The sequence below is a fragment of the Pseudorca crassidens genome, chromosome 3 (assembly GCF_039906515.1).
Source record: "Pseudorca crassidens isolate mPseCra1 chromosome 3, mPseCra1.hap1, whole genome shotgun sequence".
NCBI lineage: Eukaryota > Metazoa > Chordata > Mammalia > Artiodactyla > Delphinidae > Pseudorca > Pseudorca crassidens.
Genome location: NC_090298.1, coordinates 107460902 through 107475407, shown reverse-complemented (window position 1 = coordinate 107475407; position 14506 = coordinate 107460902). Strand labels below are relative to the sequence as shown.

Below are 14506 nucleotides of genomic sequence, written 5' to 3'. Positions count from 1 at the left end.
AGAAAAAGGAAATTGGGAGTGAGATATGGTTTGAGGAAATAAAATGAGGAATGCCACCGACACAGTCCTATAGCAGCTGACATTTGAGAATAAAGAAATAGGCTCCCCTCAACTCCTTCTGAATTTCCATTTCATTGAACATTCTTAAGCATACTTTCTTCTCTTGTTTCTCACGACTTTTCCTCCTCTTTCTCTGAATACCCCTTATTTTGGTCCTTTGCTAGCAGTTGCTTCTCTTCTCTCAAGCCTTTAGAGCTGGGAGTTTCTCAGGGCTGCATCTTTTCTTCTCCATCTATACTCCCTTCTCGGGCACGCTTATACTTTAAAATTTAAACACTGCCTAAATGTTGATGATTATAAAATGTATATTTCCATCCCATTCCTCTCCTCTGACCTATCTACTAGACACCAGTATTTTAATTCTTTTATGGGCACGTGAAACAGTCCAAAATAGAATTCATAAACCTTCCCCTCCAACTTGATTCATCTCTAGGCTTCCCTATCTCATATCACAGAACCATTACCCATACAAGTTCTTCAGACCAGAAAGCTAACATGGGATTCCTCTTAAACACACGAACACCTCCCTCCTTCTCACCTCTCCACAGAAAATCAACCCCACTCCTGTTCATTTTAACCTCATAACAAATTTCTCAAAGCCAACCATTTTCCCCATCTCTACTGATACTACAATACGAACAGTCAGCATTTATTTAGTTACTATGTATCTGACCCTTTGCTAATCATTTTTCATAAATTATTTCATTTGGAATCAGTAACTTAACTGAACAGAAAATTCAGAATTCAAACTCAGGGCTGTCTGACTCCATACACTGAATTATCTCACCAATTACCTAACTTATCAAATCCTCTCCCCTTCCTAGAAATTCTATAATATTCTCGTAGCATCTCTCTATATCCATCACATCAGTCACTGTTGATACTGCAGCCTGAAAAATGTAAGTATGAAGAAAGTAAGAGATTTCTTTTAATTTCAGGCAAAAACTATTAACCAGTTTATAAAATTAAAAGTTATATATGGATATGGTAGAATTATAAGCATAGAAGTTCCTTTCCTTCAATGTAATTCAGATAAACTGTTCTTTGTATATCTGTGCAGAAAAATTTTAATATGTATAAAAAGAATATATGTAAATATAGTTCACACTATATAACTCTTCTGCATAATATTTACATACTTAGTAGTAGTTCTTAGAGAAATTTTCTTATCAGTATGTATATACAAATATATTTTTATAAAGTACAGTATTCTACTGTTTAAATATAGTATTTTGATTTATGTAACTAGTTAACGGATATATGGATTGTTTCTAAATTTTTGTTGTTCCAAACAAGGCTGCAATGAGCATCTTCATAAATGCAGTTAGCAAATTACTTGAGAATGTCTGTAAGCAAAAGCCATGGCAACAGAGCTGTTGAGTCCAAGAACGTGTGCATTTCAAAATGAGATATATTTTTCACCTATCAAAATGTTTTTTGAAAAGTTTGAAAACATCCAGTCTTAGAAGTAGTATGGGAAAACATATGTGGAAGCAACGGGGCAGAATTGAGTAAAACAAACTTCCTCCGTATGTCAGCCCCTGGGTATCCCTCAACCCACTTCTCTCATGTTGCCTCTCTGAGCCCTGAATTTGTGTAAGTGTGTGTGTATTTATTTCTAAACAAGTTTGTTAGTTTTAATTCTTACCCTATATGGACTCGTACATATTTTGTATATTGAAAATAAGGTTATATATATATATATATTTTTTTTTTCTAATCTATTCTGCTCTTTGTGTTTTGTCTCCTCAGGTAGATCTTTCCTTTTTAAGTAGCTCAAAATATTTTTCCTTGGTCTATACACATCACTGAAACTGGATTACTTTTACCTGCACAGTTAGAGTATTTTGAAATTTAGAGAGACTTACAGTTGCTTTGGCACATTTTACAGATGTGGGGATTGAGGTTGGGGGGCCTAAGGAACTGCTCTTCTGCATTCAAGACCGATGCAGGTCTGCACTCTGGCTGTGCAGATGCTGGGGTGCCACCCCGTCAACCTGCAGCAAAACCAGGGACCTGTTTGTGAAAAGATTTTCCCTTTCATTTACGTTTTGCATCCATATGATGCCTTTCTAACTAGCTGATCATTTGCATATTTGTTCTTGCATTGTATACACGTCCTTCTCTGGGTGTCCTGGTGATCTGGTTATGTCTATCTCTGGATATCCTCTGGTATTTGATGAACATATACTTTACTACATCTAAGTAAAAAACACTCAATGCTAAGACTACTGATTTTAGATTTATAACAGTCATCAAATTTCATTATATTTTTATGTGAAACCCTTCCCTTGTTCCCACCTATTGAAGTTCAATATCCCCAAAATGAGTTTTGGCATGCTCCATGCTCCATCCCCTATAAAGGACATCAAGAGTAATTTTTAACTCAATGACATTTATTTACTGAATTACTTCTAGGTATGGTTTAGAAGGTGAAATTATAGATGTCCTGGTATGCAGCATGAAAGCACTGATATCATTATTTTAAGAATCTAGTGATTTTTCAAAGATCTATTAAGAAGACAGTATTTTTAACCCCTGTGGATTAAAAAAAATTACTTCTCTCACATTTTCCAATCCAAAGGATGTTAAAATTTATGATTTAATTATACATATACACGCACATATATATACATTATATATATATATATATACACACACCCACTTACATACGTATACATAGACACTAGTCTCTAAATTACACATTTTCTTTAGATAGAAGGCATATACACAAAGTATGTGTGCCTCATTCTTTTCAAGCTAATATATTTCTGCTATGTTCAATCGTATCAGCCAATGCGTCTGACTACTTTGAGTAATCCGAATGCTTTGGAAATTCACTATTTTTATATATCTGGGGCAACAGATACAACTCTCGAGAGATCTTAAAAATAAAAATGATAGCAATGCAAAATTGTCCCATTCTCTGGCAGTGCAAAGAGACAGAGACAAAACAATTTGATAGCCAACAGTTTAGGGATTATTATGCATGCTTTAGAAGACAGCTATATTTTTTAGACAGAATGGTGAGTAGCAAGTTGGGTAAATGTTTGGTGGATGTATCTAAATGACATAATAGAAAGTTTTTCTTGAGAAAAAACATCTTACTTATCATTGAGTAATTTCTTTAGTATGAACAGCTTACTCAGAGATAAGTGAATTTTTAAAGTAGATTTTCCTGTAATGCAAAATATCTCTTCTTTAGGATATCTTTGGATAGGTTTCCTCAATGTCTGTATGTTTAAAACCAAGGCCACAATCTTTGATTTCTTTGATTTACTGACTGAGCCAACAATGATAGAACTCAGTATGATAGATTCATATTTGATTATGGGATAGCTGCTCAAATTTTCCTGTCTTATGAGATTATTTATAACTATAAAAGTGATGAGCAGTTATCTTTTCCAAATATCAACAGACTTGTAGATGTAATTAGAAAATAATTCTGAATAGAAATGCTAATCCATCCCAAGAACAGTTTTCTGAATTACAGATTATCTCTGTTTGGTTTCCATCTACAAATTTTCTCTAGTTAGAAAAAAATATTTACAAAGCTAGTCTTTGAAATTTAAATAATCTAATGTAAGCTTTCCTAAAGTATGTTACACTAAATAACAAACTAGCTACATGCTCTGTAAAAGTGATCCTTGGTAAAAGTAAAAAAGAAAAGTGAAATACCATAGCCTCTCTTTGAGATTTGCAGTGTACACAGCAACATTTTCTATTTTTACATTCTAGTAGGATATTTAAGTTGGTTATTTATTATTACTGCTAATTATTTATTTAAATTTGACTGGTAAATCCTTCTAACAAGTGATTGAGCTTCCCTCTACTAACCTGTAACAACCCACTTAGTTTAGTTGTATTAAAACCAGTGATCTATACATATCCTCATTTGGATTCTGGAATATCCTGCAACAACCCACTTAGTTTAGTTGTATTAAAACCAGTGATCTATACATATCCTCATTTGGATTCTGGAACATCCTGAAGTTTATTTTAATGGGGTTGGGGTATATGCAGCACTGGGTCAGTCCACATACGAAGGAATCCATAGTCCTAAGGTCCTAGCCTAGCCATTGGGTAACAAGAAATCCCTCCTTTGCAATTTTTGGATCTGGGTTTTTTTGTCCCTTTTCATTTAATGCAGAAACACTAGGCTGCAGAGACACATGATTAAAAATGTGGTATTATATAGTCATTGTTTTAAGGATATTCCTGATTGTTTTGATCAAGTTTTGTTTCTTTAAATTTCCTCAACGATTCCTGCGTTTTCCTTCAGTGAAAAGAAACGTCTTCTGTGATTATTTGTAATTTCCTACCAATGGTAATAAGTCACAATTACCACTGTCCATGTTAATTGGAGGGACAAACTTCTGTGTAGAAAACTGAAGGCAGATCATCAGGCCAAGGACCCTATGAGATTTGGGAACAGCCTATAAACTTACCCAGAATTTTACATTCACATGGTCTGTCTCTCTAAGAATCCACCGTAACAAAGAGTAAGAAATAAAAGAATGTTTTTTTCAGGGTCATGTAAAATGGTACAAACCAAACCACTTGTATTGACTGCTGACCAATCTGGATAAAAGAAAAGCTCGAAATGACAGGGTAATAAATCTTCTATTTGTCTTTCTACACTTCAGTATGTCAGTAAAGAACCTTTCATGACATTGTTGTTTCTCTGATCATGCACTTGCCTGTTACGAATTGTTTTAACTTAAGAATTATGCAATATGAGACCACTTTAAGGTTATAAATCTTGGTTACACAAAGCACACTTACAGAACTGGTAAAATTTACATGATAATTTAAAAATTTTTTTGAGCTTCTGTTAAAATATGAGAGTGCTAACTACTCAGGAAAAGGCACACTTATTTTCCCATAGTTATTACAGAGTCCTAGGACAATATAATACATCAGGTAGATTTCAATACCATCTGAAGTATGTGTATTAAGAAAATTATTTTTACTAGAAACAATCCAGATACATGCAAGTCTTTCACAGTTACAAAAATAAATTATTAAGCAAGCAATATGGTTTATTTTGAGTTTTAGCCAAAACATTATTTTCAGAGAAAATGCAAAAAATTATTGTAAAATGCCATTTTGAGATCTGTAACTACCTGGAACTAGAAAATCTTCACTACAAGCATGATCTCAAAATAAGTAGAATTCCTATTAACTTAAATGCAAGTTTTATAGTTAGAAAACATATATTAGTTTGATACAATTCCCCTATTAGAAAAAAATACCTTAGTTTTTAGATTCCTCTTCTATTCAAATGAATATGCTGTAGTTTCCGTTTGCAGGATAAGTTAAAAATGACTCACAATACTGTAAGCTTTATATTTACTGCTTCTAAACAAAGTTATACCATACTATCTGTATAATTAAATCATCCAGAATTATTTCTGCTTCCAGCATTATTTTGAATTATGTAATTACAAAAGACTCATAATCTCTTATCCAAAAATCTATTAATCATGTCATAATTTGGTACGTGGCCAAAGCTATTCATTTCCTAGAATTTTAAAGGATTAAATTAAGTTCAAATTATAGTGTATGAATGGAATCTAAGAATTAACCAAGGATTTTGTGTGGTTCCAAGGTGTTTTGTTTGTCTTTAAAATTCACTTGAATAAGTATAAACCACTTGTTAATACTGCACAGAAAAGTTAACTCTATAAAAGCTTCATGAAGAACCAAATTCTGTGTAATAGATAAAACAACACTCCTTTATTTGCTCCTCTATTGGCCTCCAATAACAAAAACAAGAGGTTGTAGAAGTTCACATAAAGGCAGAAAGGTCAAGTTCAGCCAGAAAATATATGGCATATCATTAAACATAAGAGGCTATGTTATTTTTCAAATCAGTGTTCTCTGCTTAGGACAGCTTAAATGAGTAAATACAGACTTATAATGCCAGGAAACAGATGGGTCATGTTTTGCTCTCCCAGGAAAGACCCTAAGGCCATATCTATATCAAAATGTGGCATATGATTATTTCAATGGTTAACTCAAGCCAGAGCAAAGCAACCACATTGTTTTTGTCCTGTTTTTGCCAACTTTCTAGTCTCAATGAAATAAACACTAGCATTGTTTAATAAAGGCTGTATTATATCTACTTAGAAATCAGAGTTAACAATTATATGACGGGAGATTTTCTCTTTGAGTATATCTATAATTTTCCCTGTCAAGCTGAGAGCAATTTTCCCACTGTTTACACAAAACCACCAAAACATAAATGCTAGAAATCACATAGGCTGATACAAATGCAGTAAACAGTTTGAGGCATAAGCCATATTCTTAGTAAGCCTCCATTTAGCTAGTATTACCTCGGCTCAAGTGGTCAATGGCTTTTAGACAGTGCGAAAATCTGAGAATATACATATTTTAACTGATTCTCTAGTGATTCATCCATATTATTGAGGGAGGAGCAGAATTTCAGAGCTAGACCTTATGGATAGCCCATTGAATAATTCTGATGAAAGCCAACCCAGGGCTTAATATTAAGTCCATTTAGGTTTACCAAGTGTTTAAAAATATCAGTAGAATTTGAATGGAACTGACAGATTAGTTGACTTCAGAGGAGCATAGAAATCGACCCACAATTGCACCCATCTTGTTGCTATTCTTATTCCAGGAACACAGCTGATAAGAGTAAGAGATTGATGTATTTCCTCTGCCCATGAATACTTTAATCACTGAAACTTATTAATAATCACAGCACTATTCCTTTTCTCTGTAATTATTTTGGACTGGTCTTCATTTTAACATGAAAGTGGTATCTTAGGAGTAAGACAGGAGGGGAGAAATCAATAAAGTTCACATGGAGCCACTGGCTTTAATTTGTGCATGCCATTAGAATCTGTTATGCTGAGAACTCAGTCATAAACGAAGAAGGAGAAAACAGCTTTAAGGAAAAGAACAGACATATTCATATAAAGAGAATAGAAAATGCAACATAACTGTATCTTCTACATAAGCTCACAAACAAACAAACACACCAACAAACAGAAGTTAAAAGTCATGGAGTAAGACTGGTTCAAGATGGCGGAGTAGAAGGACATGTGCTCACTCCCTCTTGCAAGAGCACTGGAATCACAACTAACTGCTGAACAATCATCAACAGGAAGACACTGGACTTCACCAAAAAGATAACCCACATCCAAAGACACAGGAGAAGCCACAATGAGATGGTAGGAGGGGCGCAATCACTATAAAATCAAATCCCATAACCGTTGGGTGGGTGACTCACAAACTGGAGAACAATTATACCACAGAAGTCCACCACTGGAGTGAAGGTTCTGAGCCCCACATCAGGCTTTCCAACCTGGGTGTCTGGCAACGGGAGAAGGAATTCCCAGAGAATCAGACTTTGAAAGCTAGCGGAATTTGACTGCAGGACTTTGACAGGACTGGGGGAAACAGAGACTACACTCTTGGAGGGCACACACAAAGTAGTGTTCACATCAGTACCTAGGGAGAAGGAGCAGTGACCCACAGGGGACTGAACCAGATCTATCTACCTGCTAGTGTTGGAGGGTCTCCTGCAGAGGCAGGGGGTGGCACTGGCAGGGGACAAGGACACTGGCAGCAGAAGTTCTGGGAAGTACTCCTTGGCATGAGCCCTCCCAGAGTCTGCCATTAGCCCCACCAAAGAGCCTGTAGCCTCCAGTGCTGGGTCACCTCAGGCCAAACAACCAACAGGGAGGGAACCCAGCCCCACCCATTAGCAGACAAGCGGATTAAAGTTTTACTGAGCTCTGCCCACCAGAGCAACACCCAGCTCTACAAACCACCAGTCCCTCCCATCAGGAAGCTTGCACAAGCCTCTTAGATACCCTCATCCACCAGAGGGCAGACAGCAGAAGCAAGAAGAACTACAATCCTGCAGCCTGTGGAACAAAAACCACATTCACAGAAAGATAGACAAAATGAAAAGGCAGAGGACTCTGTACCAGATGAAGGAAGAAGACAGAACCCCAGAAAAACAATGAAATGAAGTGGAGATAGGCAACCTTCCAGAAAAAGAATTCAGAATAATGATAGTGAAGATGATCCAGGACCTCGGAAAAAGAATGGAGGCAAAGATCGAAAAGATGCAAGAAACGTTTAACAAAGACCTAGAAGAATTAAAGAAAAAACACTTAAAAGAATTAAAGAACAAACAAACAGAGATGAACAACACAATAACTGAAATGAAAAATACACCAGAAGGAATCAATAGCAGAATAACTGAGGCAGAAGAATGGATAAGTGACCTGGAAGACAGAATGGTGGAATTCACTGCTGCAGAACAGAATAAAGAAAAAAGAATGAAAAGAAATGAAGACAGCCTAAGAGACCTCTGGGACAACATTAAATGCACCAACATTCACATTATAGGGGTCCCAGAAGGAGAAGAGAGAGAGAAAGGACCCGAGAAAATATTTGAAGAGATTATCATTGAAAATTTCCCTAACATGGGAAAGGAAATAGCCACCCAATTCCAGGAAGTGCAAAGAGTCCCATACAGGATAAACCCAAGGAGAAACATGCCGAGACACACATTAATCAAACTGACAAAAATTAAACACAAAGAAAAATTATTAAAAGCAACAAGGGAAAAATGACAATTAACATACAAGGGAACTCGCATAAGGTTAACAGCTGACTTCTCAGCAGAAACTCTACAAGCCAGAAGGGAGTGGCATGTATATTTAAAGTGATGAAAATGAAGAACGTACAAACAAGATTATTCTAACTGGCAAGGATCTCACTCAGATTCGATGGAGAAATCAAAAGCTTTACAGACAAGCAAAAGCTAAGAGATTACAGCAGCACCAAACCAGCTCTACAACAAATGCTAAAGGAACTTGTCTAAGTGGAAAACACAAGAGAAGAAAAGGACCTACAAAAACAAACCCAAAACAATTACAAAAATGGTATTAGGAATACATATATTGATAATTACCTTAAATGCTCCAACCAAAAGACACAGGCTCACTGAACAGATACAAAAACAAGACCTGTATATATGCTGTGTACAAGAGAACCACTTCAGACCTAGGGACACATACAGACTGAAAGTGAGGGGACGGAAAAAGATATTCCACGCAAATAGAGATCAAAAGAAAGCTGGGGGGCTTCCCTGGTGGCGCAGTGGTTATGAGTCTGCCTGCCGATGCAGGGGACACGGGCTCGTGTCCCGGTCTGGGAAGATCCCACATGCCACGGAGCGGCTAGTCCCGTGAGCCATGGCCGTTGAGCCTGCACGTCCGGAACTTGTGCTCCGCGATGGGAGAGGCCACAACAGTGAGAGGCCCACACACCACAAAAAACAAAAAAACAACAACAAAAAAAGAAAGCTGGAGTAGCAATACTCATATCAGATAAAATAGATTTTAAAATAAAGAATGTTACAAGAGACAAGGAAGGACACTACATAATGATCAAGGGATCAATCCAAGAAGAAGATATAACAATTATAAATATATATGAACCCAACATAGGAGCACCTCAATACATAAGGCAAATGCTAACAGCTATAAAAGAGGAAAACGACAGTAACACTATAATAGTGGGGGACTTTAACACTTCACTTACACCAATGGACAGATGATCCAGACAAAATTAGTAAGGAAACACAAGTTTTAAATGACACTATAGACCAGATACATTTAATTGATATTTATAGGACATTCCATCTGAAAAGAGAAGATTACACTTTCTTCTCAAGTGCAGACGGAACATGCTCCAGGATAGATCATATCTTGGGTCACAAATTAAGCCTTGGTAAACTTAAGAAAATTGAAATCATAGCAAGCATCGTTTTTGACCACAACGCTATGAGATTAGAAATCAATTACAGGGAAAAAATGTAAAAAACAAATACACATGGAGGTTAAACAATACGTTACTAAACAACCAAGAGATCACTGAAGAAATCAAAGAGGAGATCAAAAAATACCTAGAGACAAATGACAACAAAAACATGATGATCCAAAACCTATGGGATGCAGCAAAAGCAGTTCTAAGAGCGAAGTTTATAACAATACAATCTTACCTCAGGAAACAAGAAAAATCTCAAATAAACAATCTAATCTTGCACCTAAAGGAACTAGGGAAAGAAGAACAAACAAAACCCAAAGTCAGTAAAAGGAAAGAAATCATAAAGATCAGAGCAGAAATAAATGAAATAGAAACAAAGAAAACAATAGCAAAGATCAATAAAACTAAAAGCTGGTTCTTTGAGAAGATAAACAAAATCGATAAACTTTTAGCCAGACTCATCAAGAAAAAGAGGGAGAGGACTCAAATCAGTAAAATTAGAAATGAAAAAGGAGACATTACAACAGACACTGCAGAAAAACAAAGCATCCTAAGAGACTACTACAAGCAACTCTGTGCCAATAAAATGGACAACCTGGAAGAAATGGACAAATTCTTTGAAAGGTATAAACTTCCAAGACTGAACCAGGGAGAAACACAAAATATGAACAGACCAATCACAAGCAATGAAATTGACTGTAATTAAAAATCTTCCAACAAACAAAAGTCCAGGACCAGATGGCTTCACAGGTGAATTCTATCAAACATTCAGAGAAGAGCTAACATCCATCCTTCTCAAACTCTTCCAAAAAATTGCAGAGTAATAAACACTCCCAAACTCATTCTACAAGGCCACCATCACACTGATACCAACACCAAACAAAGATACCACAAAAAAAGAAAACTACAGACCAATATCACTGATGAGTATAGATGCAAAAATTCTCAACAAACACTAGCAGACAGAATCCAACAAGACAAATAAAGGATCATACACCATGATCAAGTGGGATTTACCCCAGGGATGCAAGCATTCTTCAATATATGCAAATCAATCAATGTGACACACCATATTAACAAATTGAAGGATAAAATCCATATGATCATCTCAATAGATGCAGAAAAAGCTTTTGACAAATTTCAATACCCATTTATATAAAAACTCTCCAGAAAATGGGCATAGAGGGAACCTACCTCAACATAATAAAGGCCATATATTACAAACCCACAGCAAATATCATTCTCAATGGTGAAAAACTGAAATAATTTCCTCTAAGATCAGGAACAAGACAAAGATGTCCACTTTGGCCACTATTATTCATCAAGGTTTTGAAAGTCCTAGCTACGGCAATCAGAGAAGAAAAAGAAATAAAAGGAATACAAATTGGAAAAGAAGAAGGAAAACTGTCAGTGTTTGCCGATGACATGATACTATACACAGACAATCCTAAAGAAGCCACCAGAAAACTACTAGAGCTAATCAATGAAACTGGAAAAGTTGCAGGATACAAAGTTAATGTACAGAAATCTCTTGCATTCCTATACACTAACAACGAAAGATCAGAAAGAGAAATTAAGGAAACAATCCCATTCACCACTGCAACAAAAAGAATAAAATACCTAGGAATAAACCTACCTAGGGAGACAAAAGACCTGTATGCAGAAAACTATAAGACACTGATGAAGGAAATCAAAGATGACACAAACAGATGGAGAGAATACCATGTTCTTGGATTGGAAGAATCAATATTGTGAAAATGACTATACTACCAAACAAAGCAATCGACAGATTCAATGCAATTCCTATCAAATTACCAATGGCATTTTTTACGGAACTAGAACAAAAAATCTTAAAATTTGTATGGTGACATAAAAGACCCCAATAAGCCAAAGCAATCTTGAGGGAAAAAAACGAAGCTGGAAGAATCAGACTCCCTGACTTCAGACTATAATACAAAGCTACAGTAATCAAGACGGTATGGTACTGGCACAAAAACAGAAAGATAGATCATGGAACAGGATAGAAAGCCCAGAGATAAACTGACACACCTATGGTCAACTAATCTATGACAAAGGAGGATATACAATAGAGAAAAGACAGTGTCTTCAATAAGTGGTGATGGGAAAACTAGACAGCTACATGTAAAAGAATGAAATTAGAACACTCCCTAACACCATACACAAAAATAAACTCAAAATGGATTAGAGACTTAAATGTAAGACTAGACACTATAAAACTCTTGGAGGAAAACTTAGGAAGAACAATCTTTGACATAAATCACAGCAAGATCCTTTTTGACCCATCTCCTAGAGTAATAGAAATAAAAAAAAAAAATGGGACCTAATGAAACTTAAAAGCTTTTGCATAGCAAAGGAAGCTATAAACAAGACGAACAGACAACCCTCCGAATGGGAGAAAATATTTGCAAAAGAATTAACGGACAAAGGATTAATCTCCAAAATATATAAACAGCTCATGAAGCTCAATATTAAAACACCATACAACCCAATCACAAAATGGGCAGAAGACCCAAATAGACATTTCTCCAAAGAAGACATACAGATGGCCAAGAGGCACATGAAAAGATGCTCAACATCACTAATTGTTAGAGAAATGCAAACCAAAATGACAATGAGGTATCACCTTACACCAGTTAGAATGGGCATCATCAGAAAATCTACAAACAACAAATGCTGGAGAGAGTGTGGAGAAAATGGAACCCTCTTACACTGTTGGTGGGAATGTACACTAATATAGCCAGTATGTCGAACAGTATGGTGGTTCCTTAAAAGACTACAAATGTAATTACTATATGAACCAGCAATCCCACTACTGGGCATATACCCAGAGAAAACCATAATTCAAAAAGACACATGCACCCCAATGTTCACTGCAGCACTATTTACAATAGCCAGGTCATGGAAGCAACCTAATGCCCATCGACAGACGAATGGATAAAGAAGATGTAGTACATATATACAATGCAATATTACTCAGCCATAAAAAGGAACGATATCGGATCTTTTGTAGAGACGTGGATGGACCTAGAGACTGTCATACACACTGAAATAAGTCAGAAAGAGAAAAACAAATATCATATATTAACGCATATGTGGAATCTAGAAAAATGGTACAGATGAACCAGTTTGCAAGGCAGAAATAGAGACACAGATGTAGAGAACAAACGTATGGACACCAAAGGGTAAAGTGGGGTGGGAGGGTTGGTGGTGTTGGGATGAATTGGGAGATTGGGATTGACATATATACACTAATGTGTATAAAATAGATAACTAATAAGAACCTGCTGTACAAAAAAATAAATTAAAAAAATTTAATAAGAAGTTATGAAGTAAAAAAGAACATTTATTAGAACTATCCATTACTTTCCTTACTCACAAAGGCTCTTCTAGCTAGGTAGCAATGTATTGATAGTAACATAACAAAACCAATTCAAAGTAATTCAGTACAACTTATTTAAAAATTACATACATGTAAATTGTGGTAAAATTGAAAAAAATTTTTTAGGCTAAGCACAGAAAACCAAAATCAATGTTTTCTATGATCTCCCCAGTTAATTTTGATTTTCCTTAAGATTTGATGAGAGGCCACAAAATAGGCACATTTATTAATCAATTATAATAGTATTTGTCATGCAAATAGGATTTGCTAGCCTTATTTCCATATGCAGCAATGTTGGACAGCTTAGAGTTCTGGGTCATAAATTACAATAAAGCCTGGATCTTCTGTTTTTTGCAATGACAAATTTTTTCTTTTTTTTTTGCGGTACGCGGGCCTCTCGCTGTTGTGGCCTCTCCCGTTGCGGAGCACAGGCTCCGGACACGCAGGCTCAGCGGCCATGGCTCACGGGCCCAGCCGCTCCGTGGCATGTGGGATCTTCCCGGACTGGGGCACGAACCCATGTCCCCTGCATTGGCAGGCAGACTCTCAACCACTGCGCCACCAGGGAAGCCCCAAATTTTGTTTCTTATAGTTAACTAGGAGTTAACAACATTTATCACTTAGAATATTTCTATTAATTAATAATGTTAGAAAAATATTGCATATCTATTCTAGTAGTTTTTTTTTCTTAGAGCAGAATTATTTCATTTAAGGAAAACATCTAGAATTTCATTAGCCAAGATGAACAAATGCAGAGTTTCTACAACTGATAGGGAGGAATAGGTGATCCTCCCCACACCCCTCCAAGGAGTACTTTCAATTCCTCAACCTAGTTTAAACCTTCAGTGCTGAATGAAGTGTCAACACAAAAATAGCTTGAAAACAATGGTGCTGTCTATTCTCCTTATTTCACTCTTATGGAAACAAAGACACAGAGGTATCTAATGAGGGAGTCCTAACCATCCCCCAAGTTTCTTAACTTCCAAGCCGTGCCCTTCTCTATCACACTACAGTACTCTATTTTCCTCTTGTAGAATTGGGAAACATAAACCCTGAACATGAAAGAAATTATTCATGATTAGTTTGGAATTCTCTTCTGTCTAAAAGTTGTTTACTCTGAAGTGTGAGATTTCCCTATATGGTTCACCAGCTAAAAGCTGTATGGATTGGGCTGAGTATTTCCTAATTCTGTAATCAGGGATTGATTTACATTGTTGACAAATGCATCCT

At 36.1% G+C, this 14506-nt stretch overlaps 1 protein-coding gene across 1 annotated transcript in view; it reads right to left on the bottom strand.

Annotated features, from left to right (window-relative positions):
- ADAMTS19 (ADAM metallopeptidase with thrombospondin type 1 motif 19) overlaps positions 1-14506 on the bottom strand; it is a 278057-nt gene that overhangs the window by 14813 nt on the left and 248738 nt on the right. The gene's annotated exons all lie outside the window — the stretch shown is intronic.